We start from the raw sequence: 23,853 nt of genomic DNA on the forward strand, positions 1-23,853 counted from the left end.
ATTATCTCAAAGTAAGAGATACTGTGCACAGAGTCCAAGGGTTCCCCTTAGAAGTAGATAGTGGCAAAATTAGATAATTCTAATACTCTATTTTGTGGTAGTGTGGTCGAGCAGTAGGCTTATCAGAGGGTAGTGTTAAGCATTTGTTGTACACACGCAGGCAATATATGAGGAACACACACTCAAAGACTTACTCCAGGCCAATAGGTTTTTATATACAAAAATATATTTTCTTAGTTTATTTTAATAACCACAGGTTCAAGATTTACAAGTAATACTTCAAATGAAAGGTATTTCACTCAGGTATTCTAGGAACCTTGAATAATCACAATAGCATGTACAGTTTTGACAAAAATGGCAATAATCTATTTTAAAAGTGGACACAGAGCAAAAATCAACAGTTCCTGGGGGAGGTAAGTAAAGGTTAAGTTCACAGGTAAGTAAAACACTTACAGGGTTCAAAGTTGGGTCGAAGATAGCCCACCGTTGGGGGTTCAAGGCAACCCCAAAGTTACCACACCAGCAGCTCAGGGACGGTCAGATGCAGAGGTCAAAGAGGTGCCCAAAACTCATAGGCGCCTACGGAGAACAGGGGTGCTCCGGTTCCAGTCTACCAGCAGTTAAGTACCTGCGTCCTCGGGGGGCAGACACAAGTAGGCACACAAAACACACCCTCAGCGGCACAGGTGTGGCCGGGTGCAAAGCAGGCGTCGGGTTTTGTATAGGTGTAAAGGAGGGACCCGGGGGTCACTCTAGCTGTGCAGCCAGGTACGGGGTGGGGGCTTATCGGGACAGCCTCCACCTGGGATAGGCAGAGGGTCGCCTGGGGGTCACTCCTTCACTGAGGTTCGGTTCCTTCAGGTCCTGGGGGCTGCGGGTGCAATGCTTGGTCCCTTGTTACAGGCAGTCGCAGTCAGGGGGAGCCTCTTGAATCTCTCTGCAGGGGTCACTGTGGGGCTCCAAGGGGGTCGTCTAGGGCTACTCACGGGGTCGCAGTCGCCGGGGACTCCTCCCTGTGGTGTTGGTTCTCTGGACCTCGAGCCGGGGGCGTGGGTGCAGAGCGTGAAGTCTCACGCTTCCAGCAGGAAGAGTGAGGTCTTTAGAGTTGAAGAAAAGTTGCAAGTTTGTTGCAGGTTGTTGAGCAGAGCCGCTGCTCATAGGAGTTTCTTGATCCTGGGGGTCAGGGCAGTCCTCTGAGGCTGCAGAGGTCACTGGTCCCTGTTGGATGCGCAGCTGGTTGCAGGTTTTCGACTCAGGAGAGAGGCCGGTAGGGCTGGGGCCAAAGTGGTTGTCGTTGTCAGTCGTCTCTGCAGGCTTGTAGGTCAGCAGTCCTTCTTTGTAGTTCAGGTTGCAGGAATCTGGTTTCCTGGGTTCTGGTTTGCCCCTAAATACTAAATTTAGGGGTGTGTTTAAGTCTGGGAGGGCGGTAGCCAATGGCTACTGTCCTGGAGGGTGGCTACACCGTCTTTGTGCCTCCTCCCAGTGGGGAGGGGGGCACATCCCTAATCCTATTGGGGGAATCCTCCAAAACTAAGATGGAGGTTTTTTAAAGGCAGGGGACACCTCAGCTCAGGGAACCTTAGAGGCTTGTCCTGACTGGTGGGTGACTCCTTGTTTTTCTCATTATCTCCTCCAGCCTTGCTTCCAAAAGTGGGGGCAGTACCCTGGGGCGCTGTAACAAAAGGGGTGAGCCTTTGAGGCTCACCGGCAGGTGTTACAGTTCCTGCAGGGGTAGGTGAGAAGCACCTCCACCCAGTACAGGCTTTGTTCCTGGCCACAGACTGACAAAGGCACTCTGCCCGTGTGGCAAACAACTCATCTGGTTTCTGGCCGGCTGGCAGGAACTGGTCAGCCTAACACTAGTAGTCAGATTGGTATTCAGGGGGCATCTCTAAGATGCCCTCTGGGTGCTTTTTACAATAAATTCCACACTGCAATCACTGTGCATTTATTGTGCTGAGAGGTTTGATACCAAACTTTCCAGATTTCAGTGTGGCCATTATGAAACTGTGGAGTTTGTGTTTGACAAACTCCCAGACCATATACTCTTATAGCTACCCCCAAAGTTTTGCTTAGAGACTGTAGGGGCATAGTGCTCATGCACATATGCCCTCACCTGTTGTATAGTGCAACCTGCCTTAGGGTTGTGAGGCCTACTAGAGGGGTGACTTACCTACGCCACAGGCAGTGTTGAGGTTGGCATGGCACTCTGAGGGGAGTGCCATGTCGACTTAGTCTTTTTCTCCCCACCAGCACACACAAGCAGTGAGGCAGTGTGCATGTGCTGAGTGAGGGATCCGCAGGGTAGCATAAGACAAGCTGCAGCCCTTAGAGGCCTTCCCTGGCATCAGGGCCCTTGGTACCAGGGGTACTCGTTACAAGGGACTTATTTGAGTGCCAGGGCTGTGCCAATTGTGGAGACAAAGGTACAGTTGAGGGAAAGAACACTGGTGCATCAGCAAAGGCAAAAAGCCAGGGGGTAACCATGCCAAGGAGGCATTTCCTTACACAACCCACCCCCCAAACGAAAGAGGATAAGACTAACCTTTCCCAAGAGAGTCTTAATTTTATAAGTGGAAGAACCTGGAAAGGCCATCAGCATTAGCATGGGCAGTCCCAGGTCTGTGTTCCACTACAAAGTCCATTCCCTGTAAGGATATGGTCCACCGCAACAGTTTAGGGTTTTCTCCTTTCATTTGTGTTAGCCATCTGAGCGGTCTGTGGTCAGTATGAACTATGAAGCGAGTACCAAAAATGGTATGGTCTCAACTTCTTCAGGGACCAGACCACAGCAAAGGCCTCCCTCTCAATGGCACTCCAACGCTGCTCCCTGAGGAGTAACCTCCTGCTAATAAAAGCAACAGGCTGGTCAAGGCCATCATCATTTGTTTGGGACAGGACTGCTCCTATCCCATGTTCAGAGGCATCTGTCTGCACAATGAACTGCTTAGAGTAATCTGGAGCTTTCAAAACTGGTGCTGTACACATTGCTTGCTTCAGGGTGTCAAAGGCCTTTTGACAGTCCACGGATCCAGTTCACTTTCTTGGACATTTTCTTAGAGGTAAGTTCTGTGAGGGGTGTCACTATTGATCCATAACCCTTCACAAACCTCCTATAGTACCCAGTCAAGCCAAGGAATGCCCTGAGTCTGGGTTTTTGGAGCTGCCCGGTCCAGAATAGTCTAAATCCTAGGTTGAAGTGGCTGAACTTGGCCTCCACCAACAAGATGTCCAAGTAAACCACAGTACCCTGCCCTATCTGACATTTAGATGCCTTGATAGAGAGGCCTGCTGCTTGCAGGGCCTGCAAAACCTTCTTCAAGTGGACCAGGTGATCCTGCCATTTGGAGCTAAAGACAGCAATATCATCACGATAAGCTACACTAAAGGACTCCAAGCCAGCAAGGACTTGATTCACCAACCTTTGGAAGGTGGCAAGGGCATTCTTTAAGCCAAAGGGCATCACAGTAAACTGGTAGTGCCCATCAGGTGTATAGAATGCTGTTTTCTCTTTTGCTCGAGGTGCCATTTTAATTTGCTAGTACCCTGCAGTTAAGTCAAAGGTACTTAAGTATTTGGCAGCACCTAATTAATTTGTCTGTAAGTTCATCTGCCCTTGGAATGGGATTAGCATCTGCCTTGGTGACAAAGTTGAGTCCTCTGTAGTCCACACAAAACCTCATCTCTCTCTTGCCATATTTTGTGTGAGGTTTGGGACTAAGACCACTGGGCTAGCCCAGGGACTGTCGGAGTGTTCAATTACTCACAAACCCAAGAACTTGTGGACTTCCACTGTGATGCTTTCCTTAACTTGATCAGCTGTCTCCTGTGTCCACATCATGGGTACACAGGTGTGTCTGACCAGGGGTCAAAGAAAAGAGCTCAGCAAACTGCTGAAGGACTTGCCTGCAGTCAGCCTGCTGTTGGCCAGACATGGTGTCTGAATAGACCACTCCATCTACTGTGCCATCCTTAGGGTCAGTGGAGAGGAGATCAAGGAGAGGTTCACTCTCTGCTTCCTGGTCCTCATCTGTAACCATTAACATGTTTATATCGGCCCTATTGTCGCGTGGGCTCTCGTTATCCTAAATGAGACCACTGGATTTCTAGGTAGCAGGATCGTTTCCCGGTGTGGGGGACTGAGTCGGACCCACTTGGAAGGACCCCTGTCACCCTAAATCCGGTTTTGCTCTGGCTAACTAGCAGTGCCTCATCTCTCCCGAGGGGGAGGGATGATTGGGCAGCCGAGCGCATGACATCTTTGGAACTTCTCAGGGAAGTCGTGGTCACTCAGATCCAAACCAGCTCTCTCATTTACAGTATAATCTCATATACAAATGACAAAGACAGTTTTGAGTTTTATATCCTGTTTTAATAAAACAACTGCATTTTAGATATTAAGGCGTGAGCTGCAATAACCAGAACCATACAACACAGTAGGATTGAAATAGTCACGAGGAGAGTGAAACATAAGAATAACGCTATCATGGTGTTAATAAATTCTACTCTCTCTCAATTAGTTCTATTTCGAGCACAGCATGTTAAGCTTCTAACTTGCCTTTCAGATTCCCTGGGAAGCCATCAACCCTCATACCTGAGCAAAGGCCTGTGATCTGGTTCAGCATCTGCAACGAGGCAGTCCGCGTCTAGTTGTGGTTCCCTGGTCAGAATCTCCCTCTTGCGTGTATTAGGACAAGGAAGTGTTTTTATAACTAACATGTCAGTGTGATCACAAAATGTCCCTACGCAAGAATGCCAAAGACTAAACTCCTACCACGCCTATCGGCAATGTACCAGACTGTATCCTTGACTGAAGCACAGAGTGAACAAGAATGTGTTATTGAGAACTCCAGTGCTGAAGTAGGCTAAACAGTGTGATATAAAAAATAAAACAAGACCGTAGAACTGGCTTTTTGAAAAATAACAGTATGAAGCTGAATAAAAAGCATTTAGAGCAAAGTGCACAGAGGCTCTAAGCTGCGAGAAAGGAATAAAATACATCCAGGGAAAAGTGCACAAAGGCCTAACGCCTGAAGCTAACGCGCAAAGGACACATAAAACTGACCACACTACACCCTCCCCTTGTCGGTAGCATGTGGTTCTAATAATATAAAAATATGCCCCAGATACAAAAAATATACCAAATATATTTCGACAAGTCCAGAGGACATCAAAGCAGAAAACTAATTTAAATTGGTAAGCATGTGACGGTAAAGCCAAATTCGATACAATGTTAATTACAAAAAAAAATACAAAATCCAATTTTTAGACGGAAGCCACGGAAAGCAGGAGATCCTCCACTTCGACAGATGTCAACACTGGAAAATCCACGCCAAAAACTATAATGGAGCAGGTGTGTTCCAAAGCACCAGAACCATCCAGGGTGGCACCCCGTGCAGGGTCTATGAATGAGACAATACCATCTTCCTCCAGGAAGGGAATCTCATAAACTGCCTCACGCAGCTAACGCAACCGCAGTGCACCAGTCTGGGAATCAGCCCTAATCGGGAACATCAACAGATTAGTATCAACCACCGGGGGGTGCTGTAGTGAGAGACAGAGAGCCAGTGCATGTTCAAACGAGCACCAAAGGCACCGAAACACAGGTTGCACACAATCCAAAACCGGTCGGAATGACAGAGACCAGTCACACTCCAACTGTCCTAGGAGTGTTGCTCCAAAATGCTGCATCATGCGTTCACGACACAGCTGCGCTGACGGGAGCGCCAATATGGGATCTCGTTGGGGTGGGACAGCCATTGCGGAAGAACAACAGCAACAGCAAAACACCAGTCAACAAAGCCAAAGTAATCGGAAATCCCCAAAAAATGCTTCCGAAAATAGAATGAATAGCCGAAGGTATCAAACCGAATATGGAAGAGAAGGTATGAGCAAAACCAACACCAACGGCTTTGAAAAAATGTGCAATTCCAGCAGTGCTGGACGCATTAAATATACGTCCCACGAGTTCACCAGAGTGGTCTCGGAAAGTTAGTATTTAATAGGGACTGTATTTCTGCTGATGACCTCGCCACCAAAGTGCGTAGGTCTTGCGTGCAGATGTAAGGGCCACATGCTTTTGAAACAATAAAGCCTTCAGTTGACTCAACTTGTCGAAATTCACCTTGGAAGTAGCAATGTGAGGCCAGATGTCCGCTACCTCCCTAAATTGAGTGGGGGGAAACAACACATTCCCGCAGCACGTAACGGCCTTGGTGACAATGACTACGTAAACTATTCCGGCACGCATGCCACAACAGGCTTCTCTGTTAAGAAGGACGTAGCTGCCGTTTGAAAGCACCTGGAAAGTGTTTTTAATTACTGGGACTGGAACTCCCTTAAGATAGCAAGCTAAGTTCGCAATTGAGGCATTACACGCCCCATGCAAAGACAGCTGCTTACAAACCATCGAATGGCTGACAGAAGTTTCGCATTCGCTACCGCTGAGAAAAACCTCCCTCATACCATTAAGACATCTGTATAGAAAGGGAAGCTCCCACACCTCATGTATGTAATTGTCTCCCAACTTCTCATATCTGCCCACCGGAATATGCTTTAAACAAGAAGTGAATTGCAGAGAGGAGATAGGCAAATTAATAACCCCGTGAATCAACCACTCAGCTGACGGAATCTCAGCCACAGTAAAAGGCAACTTCTCCAATTTTTCAATATTTAACATAACATATGTCGCTTCCTTTTTAGCCATGAGCTGTTGTTGACGTGTCAAATTAAAGGAAATAAATATCTCCCTGGCTCGGATGTGCTGCCACGGGACGCGACCTGCCTTTAATGTCTGTAGAGTCCAACCCAACTGCATGATGGACTGCGTTTGACTCTGCCCATCATATAAAGAAGACATATCAGATTTAATAATGTCAATAGCAGAGGAAACAATGTTGTCAATCGTATATACACGGTCGGATAGGGTATGCATCCCATTATTCACAACAGACAGTGCTTGTTTTAAATTCTCCTGATCTATTTGCCTTAACCGGACCGCTGCCTCTTGTTGTGAAAGTTTACAAATCTCATGATATACTTCATACAAAAAACGTTTCTTCCGGGGTACTCTCAGACCTGACAAAAAATCTTGCAAGTCAGTATCATTAGACAGTAACGCGAGATGTGACTTAACTGCATCTAGCGTGGATGACCTTAACCACTGTTGACAGAGTTTCCCCACGCTATATGCAGTAATGATATCAGCATGTTCCGGTGATATGTAGCGAGGGTCTGCCCTACTAGTCCTGAACCCCCCCCAAGAGGTGACAAAACGTTGATGACACCCATTCGTGTCTATGGGCCACAATAACCACCCGCCCGGACGTGTCAATGAAGTGTTAAGCGTACCATTCTGGACCCAGTCTGTAAGCTCACTAAACGTGGCATTAATATATTGCTGCCAATTTTTCAATTTGGAAGGGACAGGTATGCTAGGCAAATTCAAGTCTCTAATTGTTGCTAAGCCCAAACAGCTAGTCTGTTATACAGTGTCATTTAAGAAAATCATTTGGACAGGAATAATACATGCCCTAAACAATGTGTCCCTACCACGCATTTGCCAATTTTTCGTTCCCCAGACACTTTTCAAATCAACAGTTTTGGACCAGTATTCATACCCCTCAACTGAAAGTTTTGATACAAACAAATTTGAATACAGTAATTTAGTATCAGTCAATAACATTTGCTTATTAGTATGCAGAGTAACCTTAAAATAGTAAGACTTAGCACTCTGTTGATTATGCCCAGAAAAATACGCAAATTTATCAGAATAAGTTTTAAAACTCCCCTGTGGAGGAGTCGGGCAATGTTCCCATTGCATATATTCAAATATTGATTTAGGGCTACTAGCTTTATGAATAAAGTGGTGTCCATAATAATTGTAGCAAAACATGTAACCATAATTATCTCTAAATTGGTAAGCATCTTCATTTTCATAGACAGTATAATATTGCAATTCTGTCAACATAGAATCCACTGTTTTTACGTCCCAATCATCAGAAACAATGCCTGGTATAACGAGATCATTCATGAACAATTTGAGAACATACAGTATCTGAATCATCTCAGTGGGACCATATATATCAAACATCACTCTATCCCACACAATCCCATCCGGAATTGGTGCAGCAGAAATGTTCACAAAGGACAAGTCTCTTCGAACCATATGTGACGAAAAATGTGGTTTCAACACCTTCTCCACGTGCTCAAATTCAGATCGTTCAGGAAGAAAATGACCATGTATTACCAGAAAAAAGGTAACTACAAACCCCAGCCATAGGAAAAGAGTCATCACAGTCATAAAAAGCCACAGATAGTTCCAAGGAACAACAAAATATGTATGTTTGAGCCAACACAGCAGCTTACGTGAACCCAGGGCTGATGTTGAAGAGGACGAGGAGTCCGAAACGGTATCATCAGTGGTGTTGAAGCAGCCGGAGGCAGTTCTCGCAAAAGGTGCAACCGTAAACAAAGGAGCAGATTGTGGCTCCCGCCTTGGTACGCTGTAGACTATACTTTCAGTAACATCAGTAGTACTCACAGCAACTTGATCAAAAGATTCCAAATTATTCGCCGTTCGTGGAACAATCGCAAGATCAGCTTCCACCCTCCCCAAGCTCGGAGAGGAAATAGCGTTGGTGCAAATCACCTGCAGCGGAACTTCGTCCCCAGTAGTGAGAGGGATTCCGGAACTACTGGGCGTCCCTCTTGGTCTGCTGTGCAGAATCGGCCACATGTTGTAACTTGACATTATCAATGGAAACAAAGCGATTTCCTTTGGCCCCTTGCGACGGTGGCAAAATTACAGTTCTTGTGCCGTGGATCCCTAGCACAGGGACTGGCACCCGATAGGAAGGACCAAATTCTTTTTTCACTGCAACCTTTTCACGCACAAGATCCCCAATGCTGGGAATCCAACCAGTAGGCGTTACTGGTTCATCCTTAATTCCTGTGGAGGCAGCATTGGCAGAGGAGTTATCTTCACGGAATTGTTGTAAATCCTGTAAAACAGTGACACGATCATTTATGTCAAAGGGCGTATCTGCCGTCCCCACACCAGGACCACCTAGATCAGGAACATACATTTGTGTTCCAAACAGGCACTCATATGAAGTACGACCCCCCAGGGACCTTCTAGGCAAGTTAATAAGTGCTCTCTGTACTCCATACAGGTGGGCTAGCCAACTACGACCCGCACTTATAACTCTGGCCGCTAAGGATTGCTTTAAATCGTGATTTAAACGCTCCACAACAGAATTTCCCTCGGGATGAAATGGAGACGAGAACTGGAGCTGGACCCCCAACAAAGCCATGGTGTCCCTGAATGCCTTAGAGGCAAAAGCAGGGCCCTGGTCCAAATGAAAAGCCGCAAATGCATATGTATCGACAAAGATGCGCAAATCTTTAATAACAGTTCGAGCGTCAGCCGAACACTGTGGCCAGACCCACACAAATCTGGAGCACGAATCTACAGCAACCAATATATATTTGTATGCACTATCTGGTGACAGCGGACCACAATGATCCAAGTACACACACTGTAAAGGTTTATTTGATATGAGAAGGGGCGTCCAGCTGCGGGCGTCTAGCCGTGGAAACTTTAATTTGTTGGCAGATATCACAACAAAGGACATACTGCTTTGTCTCCTTATAGAGACCAGGCCACCAATAACGAGCCTGTAAGAGTGAAATGGTGGCAACCATGCCTGCATGTGCAGAAGCCATCCCCTCATGTGCTGCAGTAATTAATCGAGGTCGCTCAATTTTATTGAGCATTTCACGTACATCAACGCCTGGGATTTTAACTACAGCGTTCAGCATACCACCCATACAGTAACCATATTTAGAAGGGAATCCCTTAGGAAATGGCGTGCCATCAGACGTAGCTTTTATGGCAGCCAAAATCTCTGTGTCTGGTTTGGAACTCGAACGAGTTACTGCGGCCACAGTGGCCACTGCCACTGCTGATTTCGCGGCTTCATCAGCCAAAGTATTCCCAGCAAAGTGTATTCCAACGCGCTGGTGTACAAGTGTATGCACAACATGGACTTTAGGAAGCGTGTCCTTCAGATTTGCAACCTTCCCCCACAGCAATTTGTGTTTAATGGTGTTACCTTTGGAATCTCTGAACCCATTCAACTTTCAGTAGTGTAAATATTCATAGAAAGACTGAACACAGTAATAGGAATCACAAACCAGCAATGTAAATATTGCAGAATCCGCATGTTCCAAGGCTAACAATAGAGCTTTCAGCTCAGCCAACTGTGCCGTACAATCCCCCAAGGTCTGTGTATAAGTATGTTGGGGGCAGAACACTTCCCCCTCCATATAGCCGCTCACCACCGCACATGCAGCAGAATACTGTTGTTTAGTCCCAATCGCTGGTTGCGCCGAGCCATATGTATACATGACCACCTGATATTGGTCAATAGGCAGTGTGCCAGCGGGAACTGGGTACTCCATTTCATATTGAAGAAATTCTTGAGTCTGCAGTTTAGGGTCAAATATGTAATCTACATCAGGGGCTGTCAAAGACGTTGCCCATTGTATCCATCGCGGGTGTAAAGCTTTCGAATTAGGAACACTCGCTTTTGTAACAGCCTCTAAGGCTGGAATCGGGGAAACGACAATGATGCGTTGGCCCTGGGCAAGAGGTCGTTCTTGAATCACAGCCATCTGTACAGCAGTGAGAATTTTCTCAGTTTGTGCAAAACGTTGTTCTGCAGCAGAATACAAGTGGGACTTGTATGCTATCGGGACTGTCTCACCCTCATTAAAGGTGACATATCTAAACCCAACGGCCCCAGGTATAACCCTGATGACTAGATGCGTTTTATTGTCCCGTGTGTGTAAATGCTTTACTGCTAAGAGATCAGTTTGCAAATCGCGAAGAATATATGTATGCTCATTCGTCCAAAATCTACTTGAAAAATTTGGGCGAATGAGCTTGTATAATGGTTTTATACGTGTAGCATAATCAGGAATGTAAGTTCTGCCAAAATTAAGAAACCCCAATACCGACTGTAGTTTCCTAATCGTATTAGAAGGTTGCAACTGTGCACATTTTTCCAAAAAGTGTGGCGCTAAGCTCTTGCCCTCATTTGACAACTCCTATCCCAGGAAAATGACGCTGAGGAAGGCAATCTTCGATTTCTTAAAATTAAATTTGTAGTCAATTTCAGCAAATCCCACAACAATGCGCGCTACCCGCCTTAAATGTTGCAGCAACTCATCGTCCGTCAGATATATATCATCAACATATGATAAAGCTTCAGGGTCCAGCTCGTGCAGTTTTTCAGTTACATGAGCCGAAAATAGTCCTGGGCTGTTCTTATACCCCTGAGGCAGACGACAAAACTTTTTTTGTGAGCCAAACGCACTAAAGCTCGTATAGTCCCTACTTTCGGGCGCTATATTTTGGCAGAAGAATCCATTCGAGATATCTAATGTTGTTTTGTATTTCTTACACACAATATTATTCATGAGCGCTACGCTGTGTGAATTTTGTATCGAATATGTGCGTGTATGTCCATTCAAATGTCTGTAATCCACTACTATCCTATAAGAATGGCCCGGTTTAGCTACTGGAAATAAGGGATTATTCATCGGCGAGACACAGGGTTCAATTACTCCCTGGTACTCCAATTGTGTAAGTATTTTCCTTACCGATGCCCTTGCTTCAAATTTTATAGGATATTGCGGTTGCGGCTGAGGTTCGCCTTTTATCGGAATTACATGATAAGGTGAATCCCTATCCCACCCCACATGATTTCTATATAAGGCGGGTGCCTGTGCCAGAGCCCATGTTTTATTATAGGACTCTGCTAGTTCTCCCAGAACAAGTGGTGAGAATGAAGGTGTAATAACCTCCTCCCCAACTGGACAGTCACGAACAAAGTCAGGGGGCCAATCCTGTTCGGCCTGCAGAATGTCATACAATTTGACCACACGGTCCCAAAAGATGGCGTTTATAGTGCGCTCAATGTCCCCTTCCAATTGTAAAGTTAAGGTATAAACTCTATCGGGATCAGAGACACGCATATCTGCTGTTTCGACTTGTATGAAGTCATCAGTTGCATTCACCTCCAGATGCTCTAGAAGATTCCGGCAAACTATTGTGACCTCTGCCGCGCTGTCTAACAGTGCTAACGCCCATGTCTTGTTCTTCAAGAGAACTCTCTTCTTGAGTGGCATGTCTAACTGAGACTGCCGCCACCTTCTTTTTAAATTGCTGTTTTTGTTGGATCGGTTTCTCTTCTTTCTTGACAGAAACCTCCGTTAAGCGTTGTGATTCCTGTCTCGGTTTCACGTACTCTGTTCTCCGCTCTGACCCCCCACCTCTCTCATTTCTCTTTTCCGATGAGTCCTGAAAGGAACGAGATTGGCGTGCTTCAGTATATTGATATCTATCAGGCGTCTTCAAATTATCCCTATTCCTGAGATTATACCTAGTCTGTGGGGTCTCCGGTTGCGGAGATTGCCCCCTATCTTTTTTAGGTGTTTGTTGTTTTTTCTCCCAGCACTTTTTAGCACCCTCAGGTTGCTGTTGTTTTGTAGTATCTTTACTGCTCTTACCCTGTAACTGTCATTTTTGCGGTCTAGCCCCTAGGCTATCACGACCGATACTCAAATATGTTTCTGCTATTATTCTCAGCAGCTCCCGCTCTTGATTAAGTTGCAGGATGTCTCGAAGACGCATACGCACCGCTAGCGCTACTGCCTCTCCTTTGAGATTACTCAAAATAATAGAAGAAACTGCGAGAAAATTGCCCATCAGCTGCATCCCTAAATCTAAGGCTGGTGCAGCCCCATATTCATCTTGAATTTGTTTTAGCACTTCTGGTAGATTAGCCAATGTTGGTGTACCGTGTGCTGTAGTGTAAAGCGTGGCAAACACCGTGACCCAAGTATTACAATGATCCACAGTAGGAACCATTCCATACGGCAAACACATCATCAATATTCTGTTTATCCTGAGGTCCCGTATGGGGAAATACTGCTTCAGGCACATAAATTTTTTGCGCCAACCAAAATGGAGTTTCCTCTCGTTTAGCCGGTACTTTACCAATAACTGAGTGTACAGTGTCCGGATTGATACCCGGAACCACCGCATGTGGTTGCGCCGGAGCAGCACGCACTGCGTTTGTATTTAGTGTCTGCACTACAAACTGAAATAATCTACTATATGTAGTCGCTAAGTCTATCTATAAACAAAGAACTTCAGCCACCGCCAAGTTAGCAACCGCAGGATATGGTGTGTATGTAGCCAATAAAGGCCAGGTAGGACCATCATTGCTCAGTGGACCTAACCTAACTTGTGCTACTGTGTGTGGGAGGGCGCCATCAAGCCAATTATGGTGTTCCTGATAAGATAAAGGTATCTCTAAGTATGCATATGCCCTGTATTGTCCAGGGACATTCGCAATAGTGTAATCATGAAAAGTGTTTGTACCCCCATCAACTGCTGGAAATACGACCCAAGAATAAAAAAAGCTCCGTTCTATAAGCTGCATGGGCGTCCACCACAAACGTGACCGGAACCCCCTGGTTCGTGAGACCATGTGCTATCAGATGTGTACAGTGTCCGGATTGATACCCGGAACCACCGCATGTGGTTGCGCCGGAGCAGCACGCACTGCGTTTGTATTTAGTGTCTGCACTACAAACTGAAATAATCTACTATATGTAGTCGCTAAGTCTATCTATAAACAAAGAACTTCAGCCACCGCCAAGTTAGCAACCGCAGGATATGGTGTGTATGTAGCCAATAAAGGCCAGGTAGGACCATCATTGCTCAGTGGACCTAACCTAACTTGTGCTACTGTGTGTGGGAGGGCGCCATCAAGCCAATTATGGTGTTCCTGATAAGATAAAGGTATCTCTAAGTATGCATATGCCCTGTATTGTCCAGGGACATTCGCAATAGTGTAATCATGAAAAGTGTTTGTACCCCCATCAACTGCTGGAAATACGACCCAAGAATAAAAAAAGCTCCGTTCTATAAGCTGCATGGGCGTCCACCACAAACGTGACCGGAACCCCCTGGTTCGTGAGACCATGTGCTATCAGATGTCGAGTGAGCGGTTGGCGCATATTAAGCGCTATATTCACTACATTAGGATTCGCCATTATAAAAACAGCACTAGGTCAGAGAAGGCACCCCAATATCGGGGTTTTCCTTTCAAAGTTCAAGCTTAAACAACCGACCACTAAGCAATAGGATGTACCTATATCGTGGTGGCGGAAATCCTCAGCGCCACGGACGTCTCCGCTAACGGAACCGAGGAGTCAATATATATATATATATGAGACCGAGAGAGTCAGCCGGACCTGAAAATTAGAGCCTGACCAATCGTTGGCGGCGCCATGTCGCGTGGGCTCTCATTATCCTAAATGAGACTACTGGATTTCTAGGTAGCAGGATCGTTTCCCGGTGTGGGGGACTGAGTCGGACCCACTTGGAAGGACCCCTGTCACCCTAAATCCGGTTTTGCTCCGGCTAACTAGCAGTGCTTCATCTCTCCCGAGGGGAAGGGATGATTGGGCAGCCGAGCGCATTACATCTTTGGAACTTCTCAGCGAAGTCGTGGTCACTCAGATCCAAACCAGCTCTCTCATTTACAGTATGATCTCATATACAAATGACAAAGGCAGTTTTGAGTTTTATATCTTGTTTTAATAAAACGACTGCATTTTAGATATTAAGGCGTGAGCTGCAATAACCAGAACCATACAACACAGTAGGATTGAAATAGTCACAAGGAGAGTGAAACATAAGAATAACGCTATCATGGTGTTAATAAATTCTACTCTCTCTCAATTAGTTCTATTTCGAGTACAGCATGTTAAGCTTCTAACTTGCCTTTCAGATTCGCTGGGAAGCCATCAACCCTCATACCTGAGCAAAGGCCTGTGATCTGGTTCAGCATCTGCAACGAGGCAGTCAGCGTCTAGTTGTGGTTCCCTGGTCGGAATCTCCCTCTTGCGTGTATTAGGACAAGGAAGAAATGGTTTCTTACCTGTAACTCCAGTTCTCTCGTAGGGGTATTTCCATGATAGTCATAAGCACTGAATAGTTCCGCGCGCCTGCGGGGACCCCGGAGCACTGTTGTGTAGTATATTCTTAAGTGCAATCATCAGCTCCTTGACAAAAAGGTCTGTGAAAAACACTTAAGAATAACAATGTGCAGCCTATGTGAACAGCTACACAGGCCAAATTGTTAGAAGAAAAAAACAGTTGTAGTGTAAATTTCACGTTTAAACCTCTATTTATTCTATAAATACATAAATAAATACATTCTCATATTTTATTTACACCTCTCATGAGAATAAAACAATGTAGGGCAGTGTAGCCCATAGGCTGCCATTATACAGAATGAAAATAGAGCTGTGCCTTTAAGAAAGTAAAGTCTTCCTGTTTCCCATCATGCACAGCAAAAGGCAGTTGCCTCAGTTCTTTTTTGGAGGCTATTAACCTGACATGAAGAAAAAACAAAACATTTGTTGGAGTACCAACCTCCATAATATTCATGTTCTATGTCAACTCCACCGGGGAGGAGGGAGGGTTGCTTATGACTATCATGGAAATACCCCTACGAGAGAACTGGAGTTACAGGTAAGAAACCATTTCTTCTCTCGTAGGGGATTTCCATGTATAGTCATAAGCACTGAATAGAGTAGCAAGCCCATCCCCATAACCGCGGTGGAGTAGATATAAGAATACTGAGAAAAACATGAATCATGCAAACAAATTCTTGAGCAAAGCCTGCCCAACCTGAGCATCTGCCCTAGCGTCTGTATCAAGGCAGTAATGCTTAGTAAAGGTATGGACCGACCTCCAAGTGGCAGCCTTGCATATTTCTGCCAAAGGGACATTTCTCATCAAGGCTACAGTAGCTGCTTTCCCTCTGGTAGAGTGGGCTTTTGGCCTACCACCAAGGGATTTGTTTGCTAACTGATAACATAACATTATACATGAAACAATCCACCTGGATAAAGATTGTTTAGATGTACCCAAACCTGTTCTGATTGGGCCATAGTTAATAAAAAGCTGTTGTGATTTTCGTAAGCTTTTTGTCCTGTCCAAGTAAAATTTCAATACTCTCTTTACATCCAGAGAGTGCAGAGTTCTCTCAGCAGGAGTAGCTGGATTCTGAAAGAAAGTCGGTAATGAAATTGTTTGGTTCACATGGAAGTCGGAGACTACCTTAGGTAAAAATTTTGGATGAGTTCTCATTACCACTTTTGCAGAATGAAAAACCGTGTAGGGTTCCTGAGCGCAAAGGGCCTGGATTTCGCTGACCCTACGCGCTGAAGTGATTGCCACCAGAAAAGCAGCTTTCCATGTGAGATGTTGCAGCGATGCCTTATGTATTGGCTCGAATGGCGGCAGCATCAGACGTGATAAGACAACGTTCAGTTCCCATGGAGGAGAAGGCTTTCTAATGGGGGGAAAAACCTTCTTTAAACCTTCTAGGAAATCCTTAATAATCGGAATCCGAAAAAAGGAAGTTTGTGAAGGACTCTTTCTGTATGCTGTGACAGCCGCCAAGTGAACTTTTATTGACGACAGTTGTAAGCCCGATTTTGCCAAACTTAACAAGTATGGCAGGATAGATTGTTCTCCACAGGAAACCGGGTCAATGTTGTTGTGTAAACACCAAATGCAGAATCTCTTCCACTTGCTTGCATAGGCTGATCGTGTGGAAGGGCGCTTTGCTTCCTTCAGAATTTCCATACAATCCTGAGGTAGGTTCAAGTGTCCATATTGCACTAGCTCAGGAGCCATGCTGCCAAACTCAACGATGAGGGGTTGGGATGAGATATCTGCCCTCTGAACTTCGTGAGAAGGTCCGGACGATATGGTAGCCTGATGTGTGGTTTGAGTGACCGGTGAAGAAGGTCTGGGAACCACCACTGGCGTGGCCACTCCGGAGCAATTAGGATCATTTTGGTCTGAACATTGGACAGCTTCTGGAGGACCGCCGGAATCAGGGGAAGCGGTGGAAAGGCGTAAATAAATGCTCCTGACCAGCTTATCCACAGGGCATTCCCCAGTGTCCCTGGATGGTAATATCTGGAGGCGAAGTTTTGGCATTTTTTGTTTTCTGGGGTTGCGAATAGGTCTGTAGAGGGGGTACCCCAGAGTGCGAAAATGGAATGAACGACGTCGTCGTGTAGTACCCATTCGTGGTTCTCGTCCATTACCCGACTGAGGGCATCCGCTTGAACATTCTGGATGCCGGGCAGGTGAGTTGCCACTAGTGACAGGTTCCTGGCTAGAAGCCAATGCCAGATTGTCTGAGCCTCTCTGGATAAAATTCTGGACCTGGTGCCTCCTTGTTTGTTCACGTAGTACATAGTGGCCACGTTGTCTGTCTGGAGAAGGAGAGTTTCCGTTCTCAGAGAGGGAAGGAAGGCTTTGAGCGCAAGGTGGACTGCGCGAAGTTCCAGCAGGTTGATGTGATAGAGACTCTCTCTCTGTGACCACTCGCCTTGGACTCGAAGATGTTCCATGTGCGCCCCCCATCCGATCAGTGACGCATCTGTTACGATGGTTTGAGATGGGGGCCGTTGTTGGAACGGAATCCCCACTAAGAGATTGCTGGGTAAACACCACCACTTGAGGGATTGTAGGGTGTGAGGAGAAAGAAGGACTTTGTTCTCCCAATCGTCCCTCAGTTGACACCACTGATCCTCCAGGTTTTCCTGCAATGGTCTCATATGGAGGCGAGCATTGGGAACCAGATGGATACAAGACGCCATCGAGCCCAGTAGAGAAGCTATTATTCTTGCAGTGGCTTGAGGTCTTTCCTGCAGTTGTTTGCACTTCTGGAGAATCGATAACCGTCGTTCCTCCGAAGGAAACACCTTTCCTAGCCTGGTATCTACAATGGCCCCTAAGTAATGCAACCTCTGAACAGGTGTTGCCGTAGATTTCAGGAGATTGACTTGAAGACCAAGTTTTTGCAGCAGTTGTAGAGTCCATTCGAAATGTTGCTGTGTCTCGAGACAACTGGAGGCCTTTATGAGCCAATCGTCTAGATAGGGGTAGACGAATATTCGCTGTTTCCTCAAGTGGGCGGCTACTACCGCCATGCATTTGGAAAAAGTTATTGGCGCTGATTTTAGGCCGAAAGGTAGAACTGCAAATTGGTAATGGCGTTTTCCGACAGTGAACCTTAGGAATTTTCGATGTTTCTTGGTTACTGGGATGTGAAAGTAAGCGTCGCAAAGATCTATCGCACATAGCCAGTCGCCCTGACGTAGATGTGGATAAATTTGGTGTAAGGCTAACATCCTGAATTTTTCTTTGCGAATCCATTTGTTTGCTGTCCTCAGATCTAAGATGGGACGAAACTCTTGTTTGTCTTTTTTCGGTACAAGGAAATATCTCGAATAAATCCCCTTCCCTTGCTGGCTGATGGGAACGGGTTCTATGGCTCTTTTTTGCAATAGGATATTGACCTCTAACTGTAGAGCTTCGAGATGGCGGTTGGCTGTTTTGGGTGGAACAGATGGTGGAGGACTGGTGAATCTGAGAGCGTAACCATGTCTCACAATATTCAATACCCAGGCGTCTGTTGTGATGCGTAGCCACTCGTCCAGATGATTTGAGATACTTCCCCCTACCGGAGTGGATAACGGAGGAGGGGGAAGCAAAGATTCAGGGCTTAGACGTGGGAGCCTGTCGAGTTGCCTGAGTTTGAGGTGTTGAACGACCCCTTGTCGACCTTCGCTGAGTAGAGAAACCCCTTTGATACTGCTGTTGTTGCTGTTGCTGGGGGCGCGAAGACATCCAGTGTGGCGACTGATACCGGTGGGTGAAAAGTCGTCGTTGATATGGCCGGAAAACCTTTCTTTGTTCTTTCGGTCTTTCCATCCCTACCGCTTTCAAGGTATCTAGTTCAGCTTTCATTCTAGCCATCTCGTCATCGGCATGAGAACCGAACAAGGTGGAGCCCGAGAAAGGCAGGTTTTGTATTCTCTGCTGCGCTTCAGGTTTGAGTGATGTAAGTCTCAACCATGCATGCCTTCTGAGCGCTATCCCGTGTGCATAATTGTGTGCGGATAGCACCGAAGAGTCAGCTGCAGCACTTATAATTTGGTTAGACACCATGGATCCCTCACCCACGACCTCCAGGAAATCTTCCCTTTTATCCTTAGGAAGATGTTCCGCAAACTGTATTAAAGAGTCCCAGAGGGCACGATCGTACCGCCCTAATAACGCAGTAGCGCTGGCTGCCTTCATCGTGACGGCTGCAGTAGAGCATACTTTTCGTCCTGCAGCATCTATCTTTCTGCTCTCTTTATCTGGAGGTGAAGAAGAAGATGGTGAGGTTGAATGCAGTTTCTTTGCCGCTACTATGACCACCGAATCAGGAACTGGGTCCGACCTCAAGAATAGAGGATCTTGTTCTGGTGGACGATATTTTTTAATAAGTCTGGAAGGAGCAGACTTTGTTGCGGCCGGTGCAAGGAAAATATCCATTGCTGGTTCAAGGAGACCTGGAACCAGTGGAAGCAAAGGTCTGGAAGATGTCCTGTGATGCAAGGTCTCGAAGATCACTGACGTCGATGGGGCAGGTACCGCCAGCGGGATGTTCAGCTTGGTTGCCCCTCGTACTAAGACCTCCTGGAACGTATTCACATCATCTATGGGGGACACTCTCGGGGACGGTGAGTCCGATAGGGTTGGAGAGTAGTCCCGTGTAGACGAAGAAGAACGCCTGTGATGTGAATGCTGAGATCTCTGTGGGTCATGACGGTGTCGAGAGGAAGAAGAGCGTCTAGAGGAATGTCCCGAACGTCTTACAGACCGCGTTGGAGTCCTCAAAACAGACTCTACAGGCGGAGCCGGAAGAGGCGCCGTAGGTGTTACCGGCGTCTGTGGCAATGGTGATTGTCGAGGAGAGAGTTGTGGAGACGCTGGAAGGAGGATGATTGAAGCCGAGGATTCTGAGGTTGTATAAACCCTCCTAGGTCTTTTTGATTGTCTCGACGTCGACACACTCCTCGACGTCGAAGTACGGTGACGGCGAGTGTCCTTCGCCGTCGATTCTTCTCGCCGTTGAGAATCTCTCGACGACGACCCTCGACGTCGCCGTGATGACGGTGAACGTCTACGACGTCGAGCACCCCTCGACGTTGATCGATCTCGCCGTTTCGACGGCGAACCGGATTCAGATCTCCTCGACGTGGAACGTCCTCGCCGTGTCGACGGTGACCCAGATCTCGACGGCGAAAGTCCACGCCGTCTCGACGGCGAAATCGTCGTCGACGGCGAGCGATGTCTCTTTCTCGCCGGCGAACCACTCCTCGACGGCGAGCATGTTGGCGCCGTTCCTTGCCTCGACGTCGACGCCCTCGACGTCGTCGGAGACCTGTGCCGTTTTTGAGCCGGTCTGGTCGGAGTTATAGAGGAACCAGTGTGAGCCCTGGTAGAAGACTGACCTTCTCCTCGCTCTGTGGTAGAATGACCACTTTTCCTCCTGTCCTCTTTCGCCTGGAGTCGGATCTTCTCCCTGTCACGAAGGGTCCTTCTGGAGAAGGTTTTGCAGATGTCACACGACTCCGGTTTGTGGCTGGATGGAAGGCAAATTATGCAGACCCGATGTGGATCTGTTTTGGCCTTTTTTCTGCCACAAGAAGGACATTTGTCAAACAGTGAAGGCATTTCTGAAGTAGAAAAACCTCAAAATTCTGTCAGAATCTAACAGAAAAAAACAGAAAATTATCACTCAATGTTAAAAACGTCGAGTGAAAATGAAATTCAAAAGATTTTAAATGAATTTCTGTCACAAAAGGATTTTGTGAGGTAGAGCTCAATGCTTCAGGGTCCTGTCAGAAAGGAGCCGGAAAAAAGAACTGAGGCAACTGCCTTTTGCTGTGCATGATGGGAAACAGGAAGACTTTACTTTCTTAAAGGCACAGCTCTATTTTCATTCTGTATAATGGCAGCCTATGGGCTACACTGCCCTACATTGTTTTATTCTCATGAGAGGTGTAAATAAAATATGAGAATGTATTTATTTATGTATTTATAGAATAAATAGAGGTTTAAACGTGAAATTTACACTACAACTGTTTTTTTCTTCTAACAATTTGGCCTGTGTAGCTGTTCACATAGGCTGCACATTGTTATTCTTAAGTGTTTTTCACAGACCTTTTTGTCAAGGAGCTGATGATTGCACTTAAGAATATACTACACAACAGTGCTCCGGGGTCCCCGCAGGCGCGCGGAACTATTCAGTGCTTATGACTATACATGGAAATCCCCTACGAGAGAAGTGTTTTTATAACTAACATGTCAGTGTGATCACAAAATGTTCCTACGCAAGAATGCCAAGTCTAAACTCCTACCACGTCTATCGCAATGTACCAGACTGTATCCTTGACTGAAGCACAGAGTGAACAAGAATGTGTTATTGAGAACTCCAGTGCTGAAGTAGGCTAAACAGTGAGATATAAAAAATAAAACAAGACCATAGAACTGGCTATTTGAAAAATAACAGTATGAAGCTAAATAAAAAGCATTTATAGCAAAGTGCACAGAGGCTCTAAGCTGCGAGCAAAGAAATAAAATACATCCAAGGCAAAGTGCACAAAGGCCTAACGCCTGAATCCAATGCGCAAAGGATACATAAAACTGACCACACTACACTATCATGGAAGAGTTTGAGGCGGTTAACATGGATCACCCTCTTGTGGGTCCTGCTAGTGCCTAGGTCCACCAGGTAGGTGACCTGACTCTTCTTTTCTAGCACTGGGCAAGGGCCACTCCATTTGTCCTGAACTGCCCTGGGAGCCACAGGCTCCAGAACCCAGACTGTCTGCCTCGGCTGAAATTCAACCATAGCAGCCATTTGGTCATACCACATCTTCTGGAGCTGTTGGCTGGCCTCAAGGTTTTTACTTGCCTTTTCCATGTACTCTGCCATCCTTGAACGAAGGCCTAGTACATATCCCACCACAACTTGTTTAGACTCATGGAGAGGTCTCTCCCAGCCTTCTTTTACAAGAGCTTGTGGTCCCCTAACAGGATGGCCAAACAGAAGTTCAAAGGGGGAAAACCCTACTCCCTTCTGAGGCACTTCTCTGTAGGCGAAAAGCAGGCATTGCAAGAGGACATCCCATCTCCTTTTGAGATTTTTAGGGAGCCCCATGATTATGCCCTTCAATGTCTTGTTGAATCTCTCAACAAGGCCATTGGTTTGTGGATGGTATGGTGTGGTGTCTTTGTAAGTCACCCCACACTGATTCCACATATGTTTCAGGTACCTCTGTCAGAAACCACCTCCTTAGGAAATCCCACTCTGGTAAAAATACCAATGAGTGCCTTGCCATCTGCAGGGGCAGTAGTGGACCGAAGGGGAATTGCTTCAAGGTACCTAGTAGCATGACCCACTACTACTAGGATGTACTGGTTCCCTCATGCTGTGGGAGGTTCAAGAGGACCCACTATATCCACTTCCACTCTTTCAAAGGGGACCCCCACCACTGGAAGTGGAATGAGGGGGGCCTTTGGATGACCACCTGTCTTACCACTGGCTTCACAGGTGGCACAGGAGGCACAAAACTCCTTTACCTTCTGGGACATATTGGGCCAGTAGAAATGGTTGACATATCTCCCATGTCTTGGTTTGTCCCAAATGCCCAGCAAGGGGAATGTCATGGGCTAAGGTCAGAATGAACTCCCTAAACTCCTGAGGCACTACCACTCTCCTAGTGGCACCAGGTTTGGGATCTCTTGCCTCACTGTAAAGGAGTCCATCTCCCCCAATAGACCCTGTGTGTTCAAATGACATTTCCTTTTTCTAGCTCAGCTGCTTGCTGTCTTAGGCCTTCGAGAGGGACAAGTTTCTTGCCCCTTACACAGCTGTTCCCTTGAGGGTCCCCTTGGGCCCTAGAGCTCAACCTGGTAAGGTTCCAGCTCCATGGACTCAGTTCCCTCAGAGGATAGAACATTTTCCTGCAAAGAGAGGTTCTGTTTCTTGTGCTGTGTTGAAGCTGGTTCCCCAGTCTTTTGTCCTTTTCTCGTGGAAGGTTGGGCCATTATTCCGGACTACAACACTTCTTTTTCACCCTGAGCCCTGCACTGTGCCCTAGTCTTGACACACACCAGTTCAGGGATACCCAGCATGGCTGCATGGGTTTTGAATTGTACCTCAGCCCATGCTGAGGACTCCAGATCATTTCCAAGCAGACATTCTACTGGTATAGCAGAAGAGACTACCACCTGTTTCAGGCCAGTTACCAATTCCCATTTTAAAGTTACCATTGCCATGGGATGGACTTTAGTCTGATTGTCTGCACTGGTGACTGGATATGTCTGTCCAGCCAGGAATTGTCCTGGGGAAACCAGTTTTTCTGTCACCACTGGCACCTGTATCCCTCAGGGCTTCTAATCTAGTCCCATTGATTAAGAGCTGCTGCCTGTATTTTTGCATGTTAGGCGGCCAGGCAGCAAGTGTGGCTAGGTCCACCCCACCCTCTGAGACTAATGTAGCTTCAGTGTGAACCCTGATTTGCTCTGGGCACACTGTTGATCCCACCTGGAGACTGGCTATTCCAGTGCTAACTGTAGTAGTAGTTGTGGGACTTTTCTTGGGACAGGCCTGGTCTCCAGTTTGGTGTCCATGCTGAGTAGAGATGCAACACTAGGCCTTTTTGGGATCAACGTTTTTACCCTTATACCCAAATGAGGATTGTGAAGAAGCGTTGGACCCACCCTCCTGAGCAGGTTTTTAGGGCCCTGCAGGGGACTTTTTACTTTTTCCCTTGGATGTCTCAATACTCTTCCCCTGGGGAGGCTTTGTGACCCCTTTCTTTTGGTCACCCCCTGTGGAAGTC

The 23,853-nt window shown here is 46.6% G+C and overlaps 1 protein-coding gene across 1 annotated transcript in view; it reads right to left on the reverse strand.

Annotated features, from left to right (window-relative positions):
• The window catches only part of BRWD1 (bromodomain and WD repeat domain containing 1), a 1,722,898-nt gene that overhangs the window by 563,506 nt on the left and 1,135,539 nt on the right, over positions 1-23,853 (reverse strand). The window lies entirely within an intron of this gene.

The sequence above is a fragment of the Pleurodeles waltl genome, chromosome 8 (genome assembly GCF_031143425.1).
Source record: "Pleurodeles waltl isolate 20211129_DDA chromosome 8, aPleWal1.hap1.20221129, whole genome shotgun sequence".
NCBI lineage: Eukaryota > Metazoa > Chordata > Amphibia > Caudata > Salamandridae > Pleurodeles > Pleurodeles waltl.